The 23277-nt window shown below is 44.7% G+C and overlaps 1 protein-coding gene across 3 annotated transcripts in view; it reads left to right on the forward strand.

The window, feature by feature from the left end:
* Nucleotides 1-23277, forward strand: part of AEBP2 (AE binding protein 2) — a 95912-nt gene that overhangs the window by 53126 nt on the left and 19509 nt on the right. The gene's annotated exons all lie outside the window — the stretch shown is intronic.

The following is a 23277-nucleotide window of genomic DNA, read 5'->3' on the forward strand; positions in this document are numbered from 1 at the left end:
CTCCAAAATCCCAGGAAAAACCCTAGGTGGGCGAAGAGCCATAATCTGGCAATGAAAATAAGAAATGGAGACCTAGCTTCTGGATCTGCTGTCAAAAAAGTACAGAGCCTGGTCCCCAAATCCCCCCTCAAGGAACTCCCCGGGAGGGAAGCCATATAATGTCTGAGTTGACAATAGGCAAAAGGAAGGCCAAGCTCAGGAACACCCCTCCCCTCCAAAGCGGCACAAGAAAGGAGAGACCCATCATCCTGCAGAACATGCCTTAACTGCTCCACCCCCCGAGCCTTCCAGCGACCAAAAACGGAGGGTCCAATCCCTGGAGGGAAAGCTAAGTTCCCCACCAATGGCAAAAGGGCACTAGTATGAGAGTCCTGATTCCACAACCGAAGAGTCTGGTGCCACGCTATCCACAACGACCGAAACAAGAGGCTACGCTTACAGGATCTCGGCAATTTAGATAGAGGGGCATGAAGGAGATACAAAAGATGAAGAGGATAGAAATGATCCCGCTCCATAGAAAGATCAGTGTAGAAAGAGGTGCCCAACACCCAATCACCAACATGGCGCAGCAAGCAAGCCTGATTATAAACTCGGACATCGGGCACCCCCAAACCTCCCCCGGAGGCAGGCCCCACCAACAGCGACCATTTCAATTTAGGTCTCCGCCCTCCCCAACAGAACCGGGACAACAAAGATGTGAGAGACCGAACGTCCCGCTGCAACAAAGAGAGGGGAAGAGTCTGGAGAACGTAAAGCCACCTCGGGAAGACAACCATACGAAATAAATGAATTCTACCCATCAGAGACAGCGGCAGCGCATGCCATTTGACCAGGAACCATTTAGTGTCGGCAAGGAGTTTATCAATGTTAAGGCGATACAATTGGGCTACATCCATAGCCAGCCGGATCCCCAGGTACCGAAAAGAGGAGTCGGCCCAACGCAACGGAAAATGGTCCCCCCAAAGCTGCTGAAGTTGTGCTGAGGAAGCCAAAGCCTCAGATTTCTCGAAATTCAAAGCAAAGCCGGAGAAATCCCCATATTCCCGAAGTCTCTCCAGCAACACGGGTAAGGAACGCTGCGGGTCTGTCAAAAATACAAAGAGATCGTCCGCAAACGCCGCAAGTTTAAAATGAGAATCTCCCAGAGCCAAGCCACGAATATCTGCATTCGCCTGAAGCTCACGAAGGAGAGGGTCTAAAGAAAGCATGAATAAGAGCGGCGACAGGGGGCAGCCCTGGCGAGTCCCTCTGCAAATATTTAAAAAATCTGAAAAAGACCCATGAACCAGAATCCGCGCAGCTGGATCACTATACAACGCCTGGATTGCACCAAAAAAGAAAGGGCCCAGTCCGTACGTCTTAAGCACCCCACCGCACTCTATCAAAAGCCTTCTCGGCATCAAAACTAATAAGCATGGAGGGGTTACCTTCCTCTCCCACCCGTTCCAGAGCCAACAAGATACGCCAGATGTTCTTAGCTACAGGTCGATCCCGTACAAACCCCACCTGAGAGTCCGAGATCACCGAGGGCAAAACGCGCGCCAGGCGGGCAGCCAATATTTTTGCCAGAAGCTTCGCCTCATAATTCAACAAAGAAATAGGACGGTACGATTCAGGTAAAAGAGGGTCCTTACCGGGCTTCGGGAGAACAATAATAGACGCTAAATTCACGTAACGAGGAAGAAAGCCCTTAGCAACACTCAGATTATAAACCTCAGCCAACACTGGCGCTATCTCCGACATCAACAATTTATAGAACTCACTCCGATACCCACCCTTTCCTAACGGACTGACCCCTATCGCCCACTCTACCTCCTCTGCAGTAAAGGGAAGATCCAAAGCGGCAGCATCCCTCTGAGATAAACAGGGCAAGTCAACACTGTCAAGATAGAGCTGCCCATCCAAAAGCTCATCACCGGGATCCGCATATACCTCGGCAAAAAACGCCCGCAAGATCTCACAGATCTCCTTCGGCCGATGATGCAGCACCCCAGAAGAGTCCCGTAGAGCGGAGACGCTCTCAGGTCCGCCCCACGGATGCACCATTCGGGCCAGCAACCAGCTGCTCTTATTCGCAAATCGAAATAAATGAAACTTAAAGTATGCCCGCGTCCGCATAGCCCGTAGATGCAATAATTCGTTCAGTTCTTGCTGGACCTCCAAAGGTTGCGTGCGAAGCAGGAAAGAAGGTGCCCTGCTATATTGATGCCTCAACACATTCGCCTTCCGTTCCAAGGCCAGAACTGTCCGATACTTAAGCTTCGACTCCCGGGCCACATAAGCAATGACATCCCCCCGTAGAACAGCCTTAGCTGTCTCTCAATAGAGAATGGGATCATCGCGATGCTGCTGATTATTGTGTTGAAAATCATGCCACCGCTGCACCAAAAACTCCTGAAAGCGAGGATCCCTATACAGATCCCTCTAGAAAGCGGGGAAGCGCCCCAGGTCCACCGAAATCCCACCCAAGCGTGGTCAGAAACCTCAATGGGGCCCATAACCACCCCCAACACCTGGGGAAGCAGTTTGTGAGAAATGAGGATAAAATCGATTCGGGAAAGCGTCCCATGCGCCCTAGATAAGTGGGAATAATCCCTCTCTAAGGGGTGTAGCACCCGCCAAACATCAAGCAACCCCAAAGTAGATTCCAGGAGCTGGGCACCCGTATAAAGTTTGGCGGCCTCTCTGCCAGAAGAAGCAGAGCGGTCTAACTTAGGATCCGGTACCTCATTGAAGTCCCCGCCCACAAGCATCAGAACGTCACCAAACTGCAAAAGTTGGTTGCGGAGCCCCCGGAAAAACCTGGCCGAGGGATTGTTAGGAGCATAGACATTGCAGAGCAAAAGGGGCTGATTATCGAGCAACACTAAGGCAACAATATAACGCCCACTGGGGTCGCGGAGCACTCTCTGGGTCTGTAGGCGGAGACCCTTACGGATCAAAATAATAACACCTCCCTTTCCCCCAATGGTGGGCGCCTCCAAATGGGAACCCACCCACCAGGTACAGAGCTTAGCATGTTCCGCTGAGGATAAACGGGTCTCCTGCAAAAAGACAATGGAGGTTTTAGAACGATTCAAACGCTGCAATATTTTGGAGCGCTTAATAGGGGAATGGATCCCCCCAACATTCCAAGAAGTTAAAGTGTATTCCAGAGTAGTCCACACAATAGAAAAATAGAACAAAAATAAGGAACCAGTAAAGTACCAGAGGAGCGTCCCAGCCACCACCCCTCCAGTGTCAAACATCCTCCTGCCCCAAGAAGCGAGCCAAACCCCTGCCACCAATGCAAACACAGACCCCCCAACCCAACCCCCACAAAATGTCACAAGGAACCTAATCACAGGATCCCTGTAACCGTTCAACCCCCCCCCCCCTCCACCACCAACCCTCATCCAACCCATACCCAAGACACCCCAAAAAGGGCATCACTTCCAGGAAACCATGAACACCCCCCCACGGGATCAGTGAACAATAGCCTCTGGCCCTCAGTCCCCTAAGCTCACAAAAATACCAAAGAACAAAACCCAGTAGCCAAACCACCCCAAAGCACTCAAACCATCCATCCCCTTCCCGAGCCCCACAGCCATATCACCGACACTCAACCACACTCACCCAGCTAAATCCCCTAGAAATACAGAACAGGAGGGGCCAGGAATAGGCCAAAACAAACGCAGTGAAAACCCCAAGAAAAGAACACAAATCAAGAGACCCCGGTTCCATACACCCACAGGGCAAGCATATCAATCCCCACCTCATCCACACACACACCAGCCAGGCACACCCTCAGGGTGACCCAATGCCCCAACTCGGACGGAGTGGTGAAAACCACAAGTCCAAAAGCTAACTACAGTCCGGTCAGCAGAAAATGGGTCTCCTCAGTCCACGACAGCTCCCTGCGCTGGATCCTCGGGCATCATCTCTGTCACAAACCGTTGCGCTGCCTCCAAGGTGTCAAAGTGATGAGCTCTTCCAAGATGGATCAACCGCAAGCGAGCCGGGTATTGCAAGGAAAAAGCAATGTGGTGCTGGATAAGACGGGAGCACAAAGGTGAAAACCGGCGCCGCGCCTGCGAAACCTCTGCAGAGTAATCCTGAAAGCAAAGAATGGGCCGGTTGTCATACAAGAGCTTCTTGCCTTGCCTCAGCGCACGCAGGACCTCCAACTTATGATGATAATTCAGGACACCGGAAAATGACCACTCGGGGCCGATCAGTATTCTCTCTCCGTTGCCCCAAGCGATGCGCCCGCTCCACCCACAAGGGGCCCGAGGAGGATGGTAAAGATAAAGACTCAGGCAGCCAGCGTTCCAACAGCGCCCCCAGCTCCACATCCCGCACCGACTCGGGCAGTCCCACAAAGCGGAGGTTATTATGGCGGGACCGGTTCTCCAGGTCATCCACCTTGGCTCGCAAGCAGCTAAAGAGGCAGTGTGGGCTGACTGCTCCTGGGCAAGCCGCTGGACATGATCCTCGGTAGCACTCACTCTCTGCTGGGTCTCCTTGACCTCCGATGTAAGGGAGGCAAAACGCTGATCCAAGGTGTCCAGTTTGTCCAGGATGCGCTGCAATTTGTCCCCAAGGGAACTTTCAAGCGCTGCCTGAACCTCCGACGTAACTGCCGCCACCCAGGAGGAGTGAGGAGCCTCCGGCGATGGGGGAGCCACGTGGTCTGCCATCTTAGGCTCTGGCGGCTTGCTCCTCTCCCGTTCTTTGCGGACCGTCTTCGAGGCCATCGCGGCATGCTTTGAAGCGCAAAAATCCCGCCCACCACCAGTAAGCACTCCGATGTCGGGGGAGGACCGAACCCGGGGTTTATTTTGCAGAGAAAATGCCGAGCCGCGATCGGGTGCTATGGAGCTGCAGCAGCAAGCTGTCTACAGCGCCATGTTTCCACCACAAGTGTGTGAACCATTATTTAAAGGATACTCAGAAAAAATATTGTTTTCCCTTAGTTTAAATGAAATAAACATATTCCTATCCATCATTTGACTATAGCTAAGTGCAAAAGAACATTAGCTTGAAAAACCTCATAGAGCTGCAGTGAAATAGAAAAGTGATTTCGTTTTACTGTAATTTCTGCATTAAGTGGATTTGCACACCCCAAGCTCCTTAAATCCTGATGCACTTCTAGCTTTTCCTGTATCAGACTTTGCAAGATTAATAAATGGAGCATCCTTCTGCCTGCCAGTTAAAGGATGAAAAACAAATGCCTATAAAGTTCAAATCACAGCTTGACTAAACTTGAACTTTCTTGATTTCATTCTTCCTGGCTGACCACTTTATCTTCCACAATAGGCACCAAGGTTGCTTGGATCGGAGCTTTAAAAGAGCAAGCAGAATCGGTTCTGATGTCCGTGCGTTTGTTTTTCTCAAATGGTATACCACTACACTTGCTGCTTTTACTTGCTTCGGGCCTTCCTCGTTGCCGGATCCTGCCTACTTTCTGTTTCCGCGAAGGCAGATCCCGGCAGCGAAGAAGGCCCGAAGCAAGTAAAAGCAGCAAGTTGTAAGCTTCCCTCCGGGGCTCTATCGTGTTCGTGCCAGCTTCCCTTCTCTTCCCTCCGAAACCGGAAGTAGCGTCCCGGGGGGGGGGGGAGAGACGGGAAGCCGGCACGAACACGATAGAGCCCCGGAGGGAAGCTTACAACTTGCTGCTTTTACTTGCTTCGGGCCTTCCTCACTGCCGGGTCCTGCCTTCGCGGAAACAGAAAGTAGGCAGGTCCCGGCAACGAGGAAGGCCCGAAGCAAGTAAAAGCAGCTGATAGATCCTGGACTACCTTTGACTCCGTATCTGAACCCCAGATCTCTAAACTCTACCTCAAACTGAAATCCTGCAAATGCATCCTAGATCCTTTCCCCTCCCACCTTTACGAAAACATTCCTGCACAGGCCATCTCCTCCCTTACGGGACTTATTCAAACCCACTGAAATACTTTGGACTCTAGTTATAGGTGGTAAATTTTCCGCAGGTATTAACAATATTTCTTTTAAATATTTCCACACCATTTCCAAAGGAGAAATTATTGGAGATTTTGGAAAATTTAATAGCCTCAAATTATTTCTTCTTTGTTTATTCTCCAAAAATTCCTATTTCCTCTGAATTAAAGATCTTTCTTTAATCTTTTCTAACTCCAAATATTTTATTTGAGAGTTGCTCTTCATGCTTTTTAATAGTCTCACTTTGTTCTTTTATAATATCTCCTTGCATGTTCACCTGGGAGCTAATATGGGCACAATCTGAACGAACCATAGATACAGCTTTTCTAAGGTTGGAGTCCATAGTGGAAATAACCTTCCATAGATCATCCATGCTAACATTTGCAGGCTTACTTATCTCTCCAAACTGTTCACATGGAGAGGAAAAGATCTCACCCTTATCTGTCTTGGACATCGTTGGTCTGGCTTCAGTGGAGGTTAAACTCTCCAACTGTCCAACCTCCATAGCTCCTCCAGGGCTCAGCAGCACTATTCCCCTACTGGTCGGCTGCTTCACCTCCTCCGAGGTAGATATCCAACTCCCAGGCTGGAGAGGTGTCTACCTCTCGATCGGGCTCAACGAAACTCGATCGTCACTAAGGTCTGCCAATTTACTCCTGAAGTCTGGGGAGCACTCACTGGCTGATGCATCACTCTGACGTTCAGTGTTGTCTGAATCAGCTGTCTGGAGCTCACGGCCGCCAGAGGACCTGGCCGCTGAGCACCCTTCCTCTTTCCCATCAGAAACAGAAGCGTAGTCCCTCTGCACAACGCTGAGGGCTTAGAAGAAAAATGAAACAAATAGCAGTCGGCAAGAGAGCTTACCAAGTTGATGCTAAGGGGAAAAGTCCAGAAGGAGGAGGTTAGAACAAACGCTAACATGGAGCTCAGCTTCGCTTCAGTCGCCATTTTGGATCTATGATAGAGATATTTAAATACCTACGTAATATAATTGTGCATGAGTCGAGTCTTTCATTTGAAAAAAAACTGCAATGAGAGGGCATAGGATGAAGTTAAGAGGTGATAGGCTCTGGAGTAATCTGAGGAAATACATTTTTACGGAAAGTGTGGTAGATGTGTGGAAGTTTCCCTGAATAGGTGGTGGAAACAGAGACTGTATCTGAATTCAAGAGGGTTTGGAATAAGCATGTGGGATCTTTCAGAGAGAGAAAGAGATAATGGTTATTGTGGATGGGCAGACTAAATGGACCAATTGGCCTTTATACGTAGGTATAGGCCTCTTTTACGTAGATATTTAAACGTCTCTATCATACCCTATGTCGGTGTTTCTCAATTCGGTCCTTGGTTAATATGCATGAAAGACATTTGTAATAATGGAGGAAGAGTATGCAAATCAAGTTTATGCAAATTCAATATAACACAACCAAGCAGGCTCGGAACTCTTCCTGCAATTACCAACTACTCCTTAACAAATTAGAAAATGCTCAAACTTTTCCTAAGTACTTCTTAATATCTTAACAATATGTTTCTTCCTATTATCACAACAACTCTTATGTAATCCGCCTTGAACCGCAAGGTAAAGGCGGAATAGAAATCACTAATGTAATATAATGTAATAAATCCTGAAAACCTTACTGGCAAGGGGGTACTCCAGGACCGAGTTGAGAAACACGCCTATGTCAATCGCCAGGGAGGGCCCAAGAGCACTCCTCTGGTTCAGGAAGCCCACCTTCATTTGCTTGGACGGAACATCTGGCGCTGACAGTAGCGCATATGGCGAGAGTGGACAACATGCAAGCTGACCTCCTCAGCAGACAGTCTATGGATCCAGGCGAGTGGATCCTGTTTCCAAAGGCATTTCAGATGATTGTGGAGCACTGGAGGAGTCTCTGCGTCGATCTCATGGCCACTTCATGATTCTGGAAGGTGCTTCTCTTCCGTTGAAGATCCGAGCCCAGAAGTGAGAGGACTCAACGCGCTGATGCAGTATTGGCAGCAGGAGCTTTCACCTGTCTATTTATACTCCTGGGCCGTTGCTCAATCGTGTCATAAGAACATAAGAATTGATGCTGCTGGGTCCGACCAATGGTCCATCCTGCCCAGCAGTCCGCTCACGCGGCGGCCCCAAGGTCAAGATCAGTGCTCCAAATGAGTCTCACCAGTTTAGCATGAACTTGTCCAACTTTGTCTTGAAGCCCTGGAGGGTGTTTTCCTCTATAACAGATTCCGGAAGAGCGTTCCAGAATTTCCTTACATTTGTACGGAATCTATCCCCTTTCAACTTTAGAGAATGTCCTCTCGTTCTCCCTATCTTGGAGAGGGTGAACAGTTTGTCTTTCTCTACTAAGTCTATTCCCTTCAGTAGTTTCGATCATGTCCCCTCGCAGTCTCCTCTTTTCAAGGGAGAAGAGGCCCAGTTTCTCTTAATCTCTCGCTGTACGGCAACTCCTCCAGCCCCTTAACCATTTTAGTCATCCTTCTCTGGACCTTTTTGAGTAGTACTGTATCCTTCTTCATGTATGGCGACCAGTGCTGGATGCAGTATTCCAAGTGAGGGCGTACCATGGCCCGGTACAGCGGCATGATAGCCTTCTCGGATCTGTTTGTGATCCCCTTCTTGATCATTCCTAGCATTCTGTTCGCCCTTTTCGCCGCCGTAGCACATTGTGCAGATGGCTTCATGGACTTGTCGATTAAAACTCCCAAGTCCCTTTCCTGGGAGGTTTCTCCAAGTACCACCCCGGACATCCTGTATTCGTGCATGAGATTTTTGTTCCCTACATGCATCACTTTGCACTTATCCACATTGAACCTCATTTGCCATGTCGATGCCCATTTCTCAAACTTGATTATGTGCAGTTGCAGATCTTTGCAGTCTCCCTGTGTCTTCACTACTCTTTATAACTTCGTATCGTCTGCAAATTTAATCACTTCGCTCGTCGTACCAATGTCCAGATCGTTTATAAAGATGTTGAAGAGCACAGGTCCAAGCACTGAGCCCTGCGGCACCCCGCTGGTGACACTCTTCCAGTCTGAGAATTGTCCATTTACCCCCCACTCTCTGTTTCCTATGCTCCAGCCAGTTTTTAATCCACATGAGTATTTCACCCTCAATTCCATGGCATGCAATTTTCCGAAGTAGTCGTTCATGTGGAACTTTGTTGAACGCCTTCTGAAAATCCGGATATATAATGGCAGCCGGGTCACCCTTGTCTATTTGCCTGTTTACTCCCTCGAAGAAGTGCAGCAAGTTCGTCAAGCAAGATACTGAAACTGTGCTGGCTAGTCCTCATCAGATCGTGTCCGTCATGGTGATCAATGATGCGGTCCTGGTTCATCCTGGCCGCATTATGCTGGTGGCTTCAGTTTGATCACGCAGGCATGTGGGTCGGAGTGCTTCTTCAGACCCTTTTAAGCAGGGTCCAGTTGCCATGCCAGTTTCAGGGATTTTGGCTCTTACGACATGGCTCTTGAGCACGTGACCTTTGGGCATATGAGATGTTCTTCCTTTGGTGTTGAGGCTCTTCTACAGTCTAAAAAGTCGACCAGTCGATCAATGTACGTTATGGCAAGGAAGGCCTTCCAATATTGGTGTGTCAAAGTCCGGCTGGATCCGTATTCATCTCCAATCTCGCCAATTCTTGCCTGCCTTCCCCTGGAAAGATACTGGCCTTAAGGTGATTTCTCTGTGAGTTCCGGTAGCCGAGCTCTCTTACTTACAGCCCAGGACAGTTGGTCGTCTGTGGCGGCTCATCCTGATGTGGCTCATCCTGATGTCGCTCCATTCTTGCAGGGGGTCCGTCATGTCAGATGGCTGGTTGTCCATCTTATCCCTGTCTCAGACCTTAGCCTAGTGCTGTCTAGCTTTATCTAGGCTCCCTTTGGCCTTCTTTCCGATGCTTCTCTGTTGGTTTTGATGCTCTATGCCGTTGTTTCGGTTTTTCATGTTCATTGGGCAGTGTGTTTGCCTGCCTTTCTGCCGACTGGTTCCTCGACTCATGACCTCCTGTTGAAGAAACTGGTCGTATGCAGGGTTCTCCTTCGTTATTTGGAGGTCACTAATGAGTTTCACCTCTCTGACCATCTGTTTGTGCTGACTTATTCGAATACGCGAGGTGCTCCCGCTTCTAAGGCCACGATTTCCAGATGGATCCATAGGGCCATTTCATCAGCCTACGTTCTTTTTGGGAACCAGTTCCCTGATTACGTCAAGGTGCTTTCTAGTGTGGCTTCTTCATGATCCAAAGCTAAATCTGTCCCTCCTAAGGAGATTTGCGGGGTTGCAACGTGGTCTTCTCTTCCCATGTTGGTCACGTTTTACAGAGTGGATGTTGCTGCAAGGCAGAACTTGGCCTTCAGGTCCTTGGTCTTAAGGGCCGGTGCAGAAAGCCCACCCTATTTGGGGGTATTGCTTTAGTACATCCCTATTGTCTAGAATGTCTCGCCTATTGCACTGGAAAAAGAAGTTATGTACTTACCCTGGTAAGCTCTTTTCCAGTAGATAGGTGAGACATTCTAGAATCTCTGCCTTGTCCTTTCTGCGCCTGTTTACAGTTTGTCTGTTTATACTTCTCCATGCTGCTTCTTGGAGGCCACTCAGCCCTTGAGGGCTGGAAAGAATTTGTATATACAATATGTTCCTTTTGTTGGGGAGTTGTGCTACGCTCTTTTGGAGCCTATGTTGGCAGTTAATGGTACTGTTTCATTGCTTTCAACAGAACACTTTGTTTAGCCTTTCATTACAGGTGCCTCTACTTCACATATGTGGGTGCCTCTTGGTACTTGGGTACTGACTGTAGAGGGCGCTAAACCGATCAGTGAAGTACTACAGAGGCTGAAATGAAAAATCCGGATTCCTTCTGCAGAACATTCAAGTATGGGGAAATAACCATATTGTCTAGAACAGGGATCTCAAAGCACCTCCTTGAGTGCCGCAATCCAGTTGGTTTTTCAGGATTTCCCCAATGAATATGCATTGAAAGCAGTGCATACACATAGATCTCATGCAAATTCATTGGGAAATCCTGAAAACACGACTGGATTGCGGCCCTCAAGGAGGGACGTTGAGACCCCTGGTCCAGAATGTCTCATCTAACTACTGGAAAAGAGCTTACCAGGGTAAGTGCATAATCTCTTTTTAGATAACTTGAGAGCAGCCAACATTTTTTAGAACTGGGGCAGTGCTTTTTTTCCTCACCCCCACCCTTGGATTTTTGTGGTCTGTTTTGACTATTTATGGGCTTGTTTTTCTCCCCTTCAGCCTGTCTTCTGTGCTGGCAGAAGCTTCTTCAGGACAAGGGCCTCACCAGCGCAATGGCATCTCTTTGCCTAGGCCCAACTGCAGAGGCTGCTCATACAAGTCTAGCAGAATCAAGTATTTGCCAGCCTGGCATTTCTTACGCATACATGCATCATTCAATACCTTTGCATTTCAGGTTTTAAAAGAAAAAAAGTAAATGCAGGTTTCAGGCAGCCATGTTATCATTAATGTTGAATCTTTAAAGTTACAGTAAACGTAAGCCTTTCAGAGTCTTCAAAAACACATCTGTATGCTGAAGAAGCTCAGACAAAACCCCCCTAAAGAAACTGCAGAACCGATGTACAAAATGCTGAAACTTTATTAAAGTCAATAAAACGTTGTTGTCCAATGAATGGTTCACTATGATCTGAAGCGTAGGCACGACATAGTCCATGTTTTAAAAAACACTTCTTCCTCAGGGGTCTTAGTTTGAAATATGACATTAACTGTAGCAAGTGTGTGTGCTAGAGATTAGAATAACAGATGTGAGGTGCAATGATGTATGGTGATCAAATAAGTCTATAAAAGGTGTTGGTAGCAACTGTGTAAAAAGATGACCTGATGTAAGGTGGTGGAGAAAAAAATCACTGATATTATATAGGGCAAAATATGAGGTCATGCCTGAAACTTCTCCAAATTGTTGCACTTCATTTGGTTCATATCACTAGAGATAGAAGATCTTGGACACCTGAGGAAGAAGTATTTTTTGAATCATGGACCGTGTCTGGTCTACACTTCAGGTCATAGTGAACTATTCATTGGACATTTATTGACTTTAATAAAGTTTCAGCATCTTGTACATAGGTTCTGCAGTTTATTTTGGACCTTTTTATGGCACATCGTATCTTCTTATTGAGTATCATGTATTGTTTCCAGTTAGTAAGAGAATCTTCTGGCACCATTTGCTGCACCAGTTTGGAGAAGTAGACTACTGGTTAGAGCAGCAGGCTGAGAAGTTGGAAAGCTAAAACTCAAATCCCGTTTCTTCCACTAACACTCCTGATAAGTTTATTTTATATTTATAAGTTTTACAATATTCAAATCAATTCTAAAAGAAAATGCAACAATTCATTGAGTGCTAAATAAGTAATATTAACACATCAAACTTGAGAAATTGATAAACAAAAAAAGAAGGAGGGGAAATGTCTCGTCAGTAGGAAACTTTTCAACTTGAGAAAAGGAAAACTAATAGAAGCTATGCCAGATTTTCAAACAACGCAAGCTACATGGGCCAAATTAAAGAAAAGAGTAGAAGCCAAAATAAACATTGGCAGTCTCCAGGCTACCAAATAATTCTTAAGTTGGTCAGGATATAAAACACATGTGTTTTAGCCTCAAATTTAGCAAAACATTTGCAAGAAAGTTGTAGGAAAAGCCATCCTCCCATAGTTTATAGATGAGTTTTATATGCTAAAAAAGCCTTAAGTTGCGTAGCTCTACGGAGGTCAAGAAATACTTGATCTTTTGATTATGAAAATTGGTATCTTTATGTTGAAAATATGATCTTAGGATCCGGATACAATCTGGCTCCAGTACAAAACAGGCAAATTAACCTTAGATGTCCCTGCAAACACAACCCTTTAGGAATCCAGGAAGGTGAAAGCTGTCTGCTGACTCTCCTTTTGTTTTTGTTGGTAAGCTCTATGCCAGTCTACAAAGTAAACTCACACAATAGTGTTAATGATTCCTTGGGGATCTGTACAATCTCCATCGGATACTTTTTCAACATATCAATAGGTGACAAAACAGGAGATTTTGGAAAGTTAAGGGGAAACAGATTTAAATGGGGTTCATAAGTTTCCAAAGCTTCAAGTTTCTGATGGGTAATTAGCTTATCTTTATCCAAAGCAGCAGGTTCCTCTTTTAAAGCTTTCAGTTCTATTTCCACCCACTGAACCTTACTTTCCTGCTGTTGTAGCAGTTCCCCTTGGCAAATTACCCAGGCTTGAAGAGAATCTTGTCTAGTCTCATATATATCCAATTTTAACAGCCATGAATCTTTCAGTTGCACAATAGCATCCCACACCTCATCCAAAGTCATCTTCTCAGTCTCTTCCTGCTCCTTGCACAGATCTTGTCTCTGGGCTACAATTGGGATTTCATACTAGCTTCTGTCTGTTGTTCCACCACTCGGCACTCTCTTTACACATATATTTAAGCCTGATTTCTTCTCACTAGAGACCAAGAATGCTGATGCCCCACTGATGAGATGAACTGTGGCAAAAAAACCTCTGGCATCCAGTAATTACTCCCCGCCAGAATGTGGTGCCATTTTCAAGTTGGGGAGGATTCTTGGGTGTCAGACTCTTTGGGTGAAAACTTGAAGAATTCTATGCTTCAGGGTCATATACCATTCTGCCAGATTTCATGGTTTGTTATTTGCACACAATGGATACATAAATTCACTGATCTCAAGAGAATCAAATTGAATTTTGTTCACTGATGACTCAAGGTAAGAAGTCCGGAAAATCATTTTATTCATTTCGCATGCGATGATTCTGAGACAGCACTGAGAGCCACTGCCATGTGTGTCCACAAATGATTTGCAAACTCATGACAACCTGGTCTTTGAGGGGAAGTAAATGACTTATAAATATGCCTCAAACTGGAGGGAATTTCTTCAAAAAGATTATGAAGAAAACTGTGAATCTACTTAGCCTACCGTGTGACACTTCAGATGCTTTCTATTGACACCCTGATGCCACGTTCCTCCTTCAGGAATTAAAGGGGTTTGTCAGGCGCATAAGTGAATGACATTGTCCAATGGTGCTGGGATGGAGCAGCTGTCTAAGAGCTCAGAGCAGCATAACATAATGCTGCATATATTCTGCTAATACCAAGAAGTTCTAAGTGGATAACATTAGAAGAAACTAGGATAATCTCCTAGGAAATTACAATTAACATCTCGAGATCACAGTCACGCAGTTTCAATTATAGAGTACATATTTAGGAAACAAAAATGTTTTTTGACGTTCTATAGTTAGGCAAAGCTCATAAATTGACCATTAAAGTATTTCATATTTTTGTAGCTTGATATGCAAAAGAGGAAATAAAAAAAATTCTTAGCTTTCTTCCCATTTAGGTTAGGGAAATGTAGCATTATTTTGTTACGTGAGAACTGTCTTGCACATACAGATGAAAATTAAATCAAGTCATATATACAGGAAGATGAAACATGAATAATCTTTAAAACAATGTAATGAAATTTAAATAAAACTCTTCTGTATTGGTAACCAAATATAAGGAAAACGCTGCTTTAAATTTGTTTAAGGAAAAATCAAAGAATGAAGATGTTCTTTATAGTGTTTAAAATAAATATTTAGGACAGTCCAAGTCAGTGGTCTTCACTAATTTATAAGCTGGGGCCACTTTGGATCCAATGAGCTTAAGGAAGGCTGCTAACTATCTTCCCATAGCACGTCATGACCAATGTGTGTCAATGACATCCACATCATCATCCTACCTTCAAGGAAGTGGGCATTCCCAAATGCATTTTCTTCACCTATTGAGAAATACCTTGTTCTTTAAGCATGTAGCTCTCCCTCCCCCCTTTCTGTCATAAACTTTGTTAGAGAGGCAGAGAGCAGCAGTAAAAATCCAGAATAGTGAGGACTGCCGTAGGTCCCCATGCCTTGCATTAAAGAATACTAGTCTACAAAATCCTGGGTGGTACAGAACAGGTACAAGTGGATTGATTATTTTTTTTTTTTTACTGCATCATGATTTACAAAGACTAGGGGACACTCAATGAAGTTACAGGGTAATACTTTTAAAACCAATAGGAAGAAATATTTTTTCACTCAGAGAGAATAGTTAAGCTCTGGAATTTGTTGCCAGAGGATGTGCTAGGAGTGATTAATGTAGCTGGTTTTAAAAAAGGTTTGGAAAAGTTGATACAGACATGGAAGAAACCCCTGCTTGCCCTGGATCAGTGACATGGAATGCTGCTACTATTTGGGTTTTTGCCAGGTACTTGTGACTTTGATTGGCCTCTGTGAAGACAGGATACTGGGCTAGATGGACCATTGGTCTGACCCTGTAAGGCTATTCTTATGTAACATAAGAATAGCCTTACCGGGTTAGACCAATGGTCCATTAAGCCCAGTAGCCCATTCTCACGGTGGCCAATCCAGGTCATTAGTACCTGGCCAAAACCCAAGGTGTAACAATATTCCATGCTACCGACACAGGGCAAGCAGTGGCTTCCCTCATGCCTTCCTCAATAACAGACTATGGACTTTTCCTCCATGAACTTGTCCAAATCTTTCTTAAAACCAGCTACACTATCCACTCTTACCACATCTTCTGGCAACGTTACAGTAGCCAACTTGTGATAATAAGAGGACTTGGATAACCAGTTTGAATTTTTCCACTCAAAAATATTTGTAAATTTACCATAATCACCAGAGACCAGGGTGACCAGAGAACTGGATCGAGGACTTATGCTAGATATAATTTACTTAGATTTCAGCAAAGCCTTTCATATGGTTCCTCATAGGAGGCTCTTGAACAAACTTGAAGGGTTGAAGTTAGGACCCAAAGTGGTGAACTGAGTTAGAAACTGGCTGTCGGACAGATGCCAGAGGGTGATGGTTAATGGAAGTCGCTTGGAGGAAGGAAAGGTGAGTAGTGGAGTCCCTCAGGGTTCGGTGCTGGTGCTGATCCTGTTCAATATGTTTGTGAGTGACATTGCTGAAGGGTTAGAAGGAAAAGTTTGCCTTTTTACGGATGATACCAAGATTTGTAACAGAGTAGACACCAAAGAGGGAGTGGAAAATATGAAAAAGGATCTGCAAAAGTTAGAAGAATGGTCTAATATCTGGCAACTAAAATTCAATGCAGAGTAATGCATTTGGGGATTAATAATCGGAAGGAACTATATATGCTGGGAGGTGAGAGGCTGATATGCACGGATGGGGAGAGGGACCTTGGGGTGATAGTGTCTGAAGATCTAAAACAGTGTGACAAGGCGGTGGCTGCTGCCAGAAGGATGCTGGGCTGTATAAAGAGAGACATATCCGGCGAAGGATATAAGAAGACTTGAAGCGGTCCGGAGGAGGGTGACGAAAATGATAGGAGGTTTGCGCCAGAAAACGTATGAGGAGAGACTGGAAGCCCTAGAAGAAAGGAGGGACAGGGAGATATGATTCAGACGTTCAAATACTTGAAAGGTATTAATGTAGAACAAAATCTTTTCCAGAGAAAGGAAAATGGTAAAAACAGGGGACATAATTTGAAGTTGAGGGGTGGTAAATTCAAGAGCAATATTAGGAAATTCTACTTTACGGAGAGGGTGGTGGATGCCTGGAATGCGCTCCTAAGAGAGGTGGTGGAGAGGAAAACGGTGATGGAGTTCAAAGAAGCGTGGGATGAACACAGAGGATCTAGAATCAGAAAATAATAGTAAATATTGAACTAAGGCCAGTACTGGGCAGACTTGCACGGTATGTGTATGGCCTTTTGGTTGAGGATGGGCTGGGGTGGGCTTCAATGGCTGGGAGAGTGTAGATGGGCTGTAGTTAGCTTTGACGGAGACTTCAGCAGTTGGAACCCAGTTGGATTCTTGCCCAGAAATTGCTAAGAAGAATTTTTTTTTTAAATTATTGGACTATTCGGGTCTTTATCTGCCATCATAAGAACATAAGAAGTTGCCTCCACTGGGTCAGACCAGAGGTCCATTGCACCCAGCGGTCCGCTCCCACGGCGACCCATTAGGTCTATGATCTGTGAAGTGGTTCCTGACCATTTCTATAACCTATCTCTACTTCTATCTGTACCCCTCAATCCCCTTATCCTTTAGGAACCTATCCAAACCTTCCTTGAACCTCTGTAATGTGCTCTGGCCTATCACAACCTCTGGAAGTGCGTTCCATGTGTCCACCACCCTCTGGGTTAAAAAGAACTTCCTAGCATTTGTTCTAAACCTGTCCCCTTTCAGTTTCTCCGAGTGACCCCTAGTACTTGTGGTTCCCTACAGTCTGAAGAATCTGTCCCTGTCTACCTTGCCCTTCAGGATTTTGAAGGTTTCTATCATGTCTCCTCTAAGTCTCCGCTTTTCCAGGGAGAACAACCCCAGCATTTTCAACCTGTCAGCGTATGAAAAGTTTTCCATACCTTTTATCAGTTTAGTAGCTCTTCTCTGGACCCCCTCAAGTACTGCCATGTCCTTCTTGAGGTGCGGCGACCAGTACTGGACACAGTATTCCAGATGTGGGCGCACCATCGCACGACACAGCGGCATGATGACTTCCTTCGTCCTGGTTGTGATACCCAACATTCTGTTCGCTTTCTTGGAGGCTGTCGCACACTGTGCCGATGCTTTCAATGTTGAGTCCACCATCACCCCCAGGTCTCTTTCAAGGTTGCTCACCCCTAGCAATGATCCCCCCATTTTGTAGCTGAACATTGGGTTCTTTTTCCCTACATGTATGACCTTGCATTTCTCTATGTTAAAACTCATTTGCCACTTTTTTGCCCATTCTTCCAGGTCCCTTTGTAGGTCTTCGCAGTCTTCCGTGCTTCTAACCCTGCTGCAGAGTTTGGTGTCATCAGCAAATTTAATAACCTCACTTTTCGTCCCAGTCTCCAGTCGTTAATAAATATATTGAACAGGAGCAAAAAGGATTTCTTTACCAAGAAGTTTACCTCGGGTTCCTTTAAAAAAAATGACTATCAAATTTTATTCCAAGGATCTTGAGTGGGTGAAAATAAATATACATTCTTTATAGTAATTGAGCAGTTATTGCACAGATAAGACTTAGCCCCCACAAATAAAAACTTTTTTTCCCTCTATTTAATTTCAGCAGATGTCCTCCATTCTTCTATTAAGTTAATACAGTTTTGCATGATCTTGAGACCTCTTGAGAGAATTGTTTAGTAATCATTGCTGTGATATCATCCACACAGATAACAATTTTGAAGCATTTTTCAAATTTCAGTCCTAATTAGTGTATGAAGAAATTGAATTATATGGGCAGTAATGGAGATCCCTGTGGCACAGGGAGTTTGCCAATAATTAGATAATACACACCATCCCTTATAACTCTGTAAGATATACTTGTAGACAACCATGACAGCAGTCCAAGGCATTTCCTCTTATCCCAATTCCATCAAATATGGTTTACCAGATCAAAAACACAAAAGAGATCGAACTACATTATAAGTACCTGTATACCACCTTCTCACAATGATCCAACCATGTCCAACAAAATCCATATTCCATAGTAGAGAATGACACAGGAAAAAATCTCCATCCCCGTCCCGTTCCCATGAGTTCTGTCCCTGCCCCGTTCCCATGAGTTCTGTCCCTGCCCCATCCCTGTAAGCTCTGTCCTCATCTGCACAAGCCTCGAACACTTATAAGATCAGCACAGATGGGTATTGTGCGCTCCTACCTGCAGATGGAGACTAAGAACTACTGAGCTTCAACTATGCAATCCCCTGGAACCCAGTCCTCGGTCTCAGCAGTAAGCCTGTGCAGTCTATCCTTGTGGGCCTTGTGCTTAGATAGATGTTTAATGGTTATAGTTTAGAAGGAAAAGAAAAGATAACATCTCTTCTAATTTGATTTCGTCCTTTGTGCTGGACTAGGGTTGAGGCCTGTGAAGATCTCTTTTGCCTTGGGTGTGTTACACTAAGGTGGTCCTCTGTATTTGGGGCTCAGATAAATAAAATTCTTTATCATTCCTCCAGACTGGCACAGAACAGATGAATGGGTTTACGCTCCTCTGCCAGCAGAGACTGAGAACACATTGACCTTTGGCAGTAGTACAAATGGTCTGTACAGTAGAGAATGACACAGTGACTGTTACCCATGGATAACCCGCAGGTTGTCCATTCACCACCCCATGGAGCGGTGAATGGCATTTTCCCTGCAATAAAGAATCTGCCATGTTGCCTCCCTTCTAACCCCTCACGGTCAGCAGCCCTCATCACGCATCCAGCAGTTCCCTCTCATGATCACAACACTCCTCCCTCCTGATTGCTGGCAGCAAAAAAAAAAAAAAAACAACCTAAACCTAAACCTGCGACTCTCCTGGCCTGTGTCGGCCCCGGGGCAGGCCTACCAGCCTCTTCTAAACTTCCTGCAGGCAGGGCTGCTCTGACCAGAACCTTCTTGCCATCGGGTTCCTCCGGCTAGAAGTTACATCAGAAGGAGGGACTCGGCGGCAAGAAGGTTCTGGTTGGAGCAGCCCTGCCTGCAGGAAGCTTCGAAGAGGCTGGTAGGCCTGCCCCGGGAGCTGCGAAGGGAGGGCAGATAGGGCAGCTGCCCTAGGCCCCACAGCTCCAGGGGGCTCTGTGGTCCAGGCATCTCTTCCCCTCATCGGAATATCTCCCTCCCTTTCCCTCACCTTCACGGGCGCTTTTCAGAATTTTCTCTTTCTGAGGTGTTTAGACATGGCAACCATTTTCACAAGTCCCTTGCAACTGCCCCAAAGCTTTTTCTCTTGACGCAAGCCGCCCTTGGGGTCTGTTTGGTCCTCCAGATGCAGGTTGATGTCACCAAGTATTAGATTTGGGAACGAGGTTGATAAGCACTGACGGAGAGAGGGACCTTGGGGTGATTGTGTCTGAGGATCTAAAGGCATTTAAACCGTGTGATAAGACGGTGGCTATAGCCAGAAGGATGCTAAGCTGTATAGAAAGATGAATAACCAGCAGAATAAGAAAGGTGTTGATGCCCCTATATAGGTCAGTGGTAAGGCCACACTTGGAGTATTGTGTTCAGTTTTGGAGGCCTTATCTGGAGAAAAATTTTAACTGGTCCAGAGGAAGACGATGAAAATAGTAAGGGGTTTAAACCAAAAAAAAGTACGAGAAGAGAGTGGAAGACCTAACTATGTATACTCTGGAGGAGGGACAGAGGAGATATGATACAGACATTTAAATACTTGAAAGGTATTAATATAGAACCAAATCTTTTCCAGAGAAGAAAAAAAGGTAAAACTAGAGGGCATAATTTGAGGTTACAGGGAGGAAGACTTAGGAGCAATGTTAGGAAATTCTTCTTCACGGAGAGGGAGGTAGATGCCTGGAATGCCCTCCTGAGGGAAGTAGTGGAGAAGAAAATGGTGATGGAATTCAAAAAAAGTGTGGGATAAAAATAGATGATCTCTAATTAGAAAACGAAGAATGTAAATTAAAGAACTAAGGCCAGTATTGGACAGACCTTAACGGTCTATGGCCCATATAATTTGATTTGGTGTAGGATGGGCTGGGGTGGGCATCATTGTGAAAGCCACTAATATGGAGCATGTTACTGGCCAGGCTTTACAGTAAATAGCCTGCAAACAACGGAATGGTTGGATAGGCTGGAGTGAGCTTGGACTGCAACTTCATCATTTGGAACCTAGGACAATACCAGTCTATGACCCAGAAATATCAAAGAAGAGACAAGTTAATTTAATCATGTATTTTTAGTGGGTATAACTAATGGGCAGACTGGATGGACCGTTCAGGTCTCTTTATCTGTCATCATTTACTATATTACTATGTGTGCGTCTTTAAAAATATAAAAGGTCGGCATTTTAAATGATTAACGAATATTAAATCTAAAATAAGTGAGTTATGCATAACGATCATGCTTTGGAGAATAAATAAGAAATTTTAGATTTGCAAAGCAGTGTCTATGAAAACAATTAACGGAATATATGTAGCTGAATTCATGTATACTTTATATGTAAGAAATCTTTATTGGCACAGGAAAGTCGCTCCTTCTCATGCAGAGCCACTAGCTGATTGGCTGCCGCGAGTTCACAGCAGCCAATCTACTAGTGACTTTGCACAGGCAGGAGCAAAGGAAGGTCGCTTCTGCCATAGTTCACCACTGAACCACCAGGGATACTAAAAGTACGCAGGAGAGAGGTAAAGATTCTTAGAATCGGCTGGGACAGGAGGCGCTGGACCACCAGGTCTCACGGCAGACCCAGCAGAGGCCTGCCACAGATTCGGGGGTGAGGGGGGGGGCAGTTCAGAGAGTCCCATTTTTTTGGCCCAAAATTCTCAGTTTATATTCGAGTATATACTCTTCCAAGGTAGTGGTAATTTCAGGCACTCAGTTGTTACAGGGTGATATAGCAAAGGATTAGCTCAAGTCCCTACGCTGAAGTTCTGTAGACCTTTCATAAAGCCTGGTCTTAACTGCCTTTTAAAATATATCTGAAATAATTCACTGCATATCATTATTGGTAAGGTGTTCCATAGAGACGGATCAGTGAAGCAGAAAACGCTATGTCGAGTAAGACCTATACAATGGTCATCTAATGATCTCGGGTATACAGTATGTATGGGTATATAGTGAATTGTAAGGGAATATAGATATTGTGTGGTTTCAGACAAAATGCTTGAAACATGAGAAGTAAGATTTTAAATTTTATGCAAGATTCTACTGGAAGCCAGTGTTGACTTTTCAGAAAAAATGTAATATGATCAGATTTATGTATTTTGCAAGGTCTGAATCTTCCTTAAGGACAATTTGGGTATCCCAGCATATCTGTAGTCTATTCTCTTAATCTGTGCTCCACCTTGAATCTTTTCATGGAACTAGGCTGATATAAATTGCTGAATAGAACAGAATATGAGGAGGTTGAAGGACAGATCATGCATTGGTAGCAGCTTCGAGGTACTATTTTTTTTTTCTTTGCTCTGTGTTCCATTTATTCTAATTTCTCAAGATGATTTACTGGTTTATCTGTTGACTATCCTTGGCTCAAAAGAGGAATTTCCTTTAAGAAAATACTGGCTAGCTGAGGCTGCAGAGAATACCTATAAGGTATTGTCATAAGCTGTGGTTCTCGGTCTTTACCAGCTGGGCTATTGAGACATGAGAAAAGAAAATTAACATGTTATAACAATTATAGTAATATTTGAAATGGCAAAAAAAAAAAAAAAAAATAGGCGGATCTTCTCTCTTTAATGTCCTGTTCTTGCTACTACTCTCTTTTTTTTCTCTATTACCCCTTGATTATAAACTAAAGGGACCAAGCTAGTGTGGTCATCCAAAAACAGCAGTAAGAGCAATGGGGTTTTGGGTTGCTTCCTCTTCCTGACTTTAGAGGGAGAGGAAGAATCTCAAGACCTGTTGCTGTTGCTTTTAGATTTCCAATTCAGTTAGAATTGTTAGATGATTGAGGAGGATAAGAAGAGATGTGCAGATGGTTGCAGAAGGGAAAAATGCTTGAGTACCTGAATAAAATTCATGTAAACTGTTCTGAGCTCCTCTGAGAGAACAGTATAGAAAATTGAATAAATGCATAAAATATGCTGCTTGTACAGCAAGGTTTTAAAGGGCTGCAGAATTGTAGGAAACAGCCCTTGATTAAGGTATATTGTATGAAGAATTCAAATAGCTTTATCCTGAATATTTTGAGTATTTAAGTTATATGATCTACTTCATTGACTCATGCTGTCATCAGTAGGCCAAACGTGTCCTCATTTTAAAATAAACAAGGAAAGTTGACATGATACTCATGGTGGAATACCATAATACAAAATTTGATGAAAAGAATGAAAGGTTTTCGGTAGCTCATATTCAAATAGGATAACACTAAGGTTCTACCTTTTAAATTGTCAAATAAAATTAGAACACACTTTGAAGCCTGATAAAACAATCCATTTGTTTGATAGACTTACATTAGAAAAAGTAATCTTAAATTCTTAGGGCCTTTTTTTTAATCAAACATCAAACAAATTTAACATGGACCGGCATGGAAAATGCATAGGGATGCATTTGCCATGTGGCTTCATAAGAGGCTCTTAGTGAATGCAACATACAGGCATTCCCTGGGTTAAGAACAGGTTCCATTTTAAAAACTGTTCTTAAGTTGAATTTGTATGTAACTCGGATCTTAGTATTCTTCCCACCTTCTCTGCCTTCTTGAGGCCCCTCTTGCATCCCTTTTCATCCATCCCACTGTTCCCTCTCTGCTACCACATCCAACATTACTCCCTCTCATCTCTCTCTCTCTTCATCTCTACCTCACTCCTCTCCCACCACCATGTCCAATAATTCTCTCTTCCTCCCTATGCCCAGCAATTCT

This window comes from Geotrypetes seraphini, chromosome 7 (genome assembly GCF_902459505.1).
Source record: "Geotrypetes seraphini chromosome 7, aGeoSer1.1, whole genome shotgun sequence".
NCBI classification, from domain to species: domain Eukaryota; kingdom Metazoa; phylum Chordata; class Amphibia; order Gymnophiona; family Dermophiidae; genus Geotrypetes; species Geotrypetes seraphini.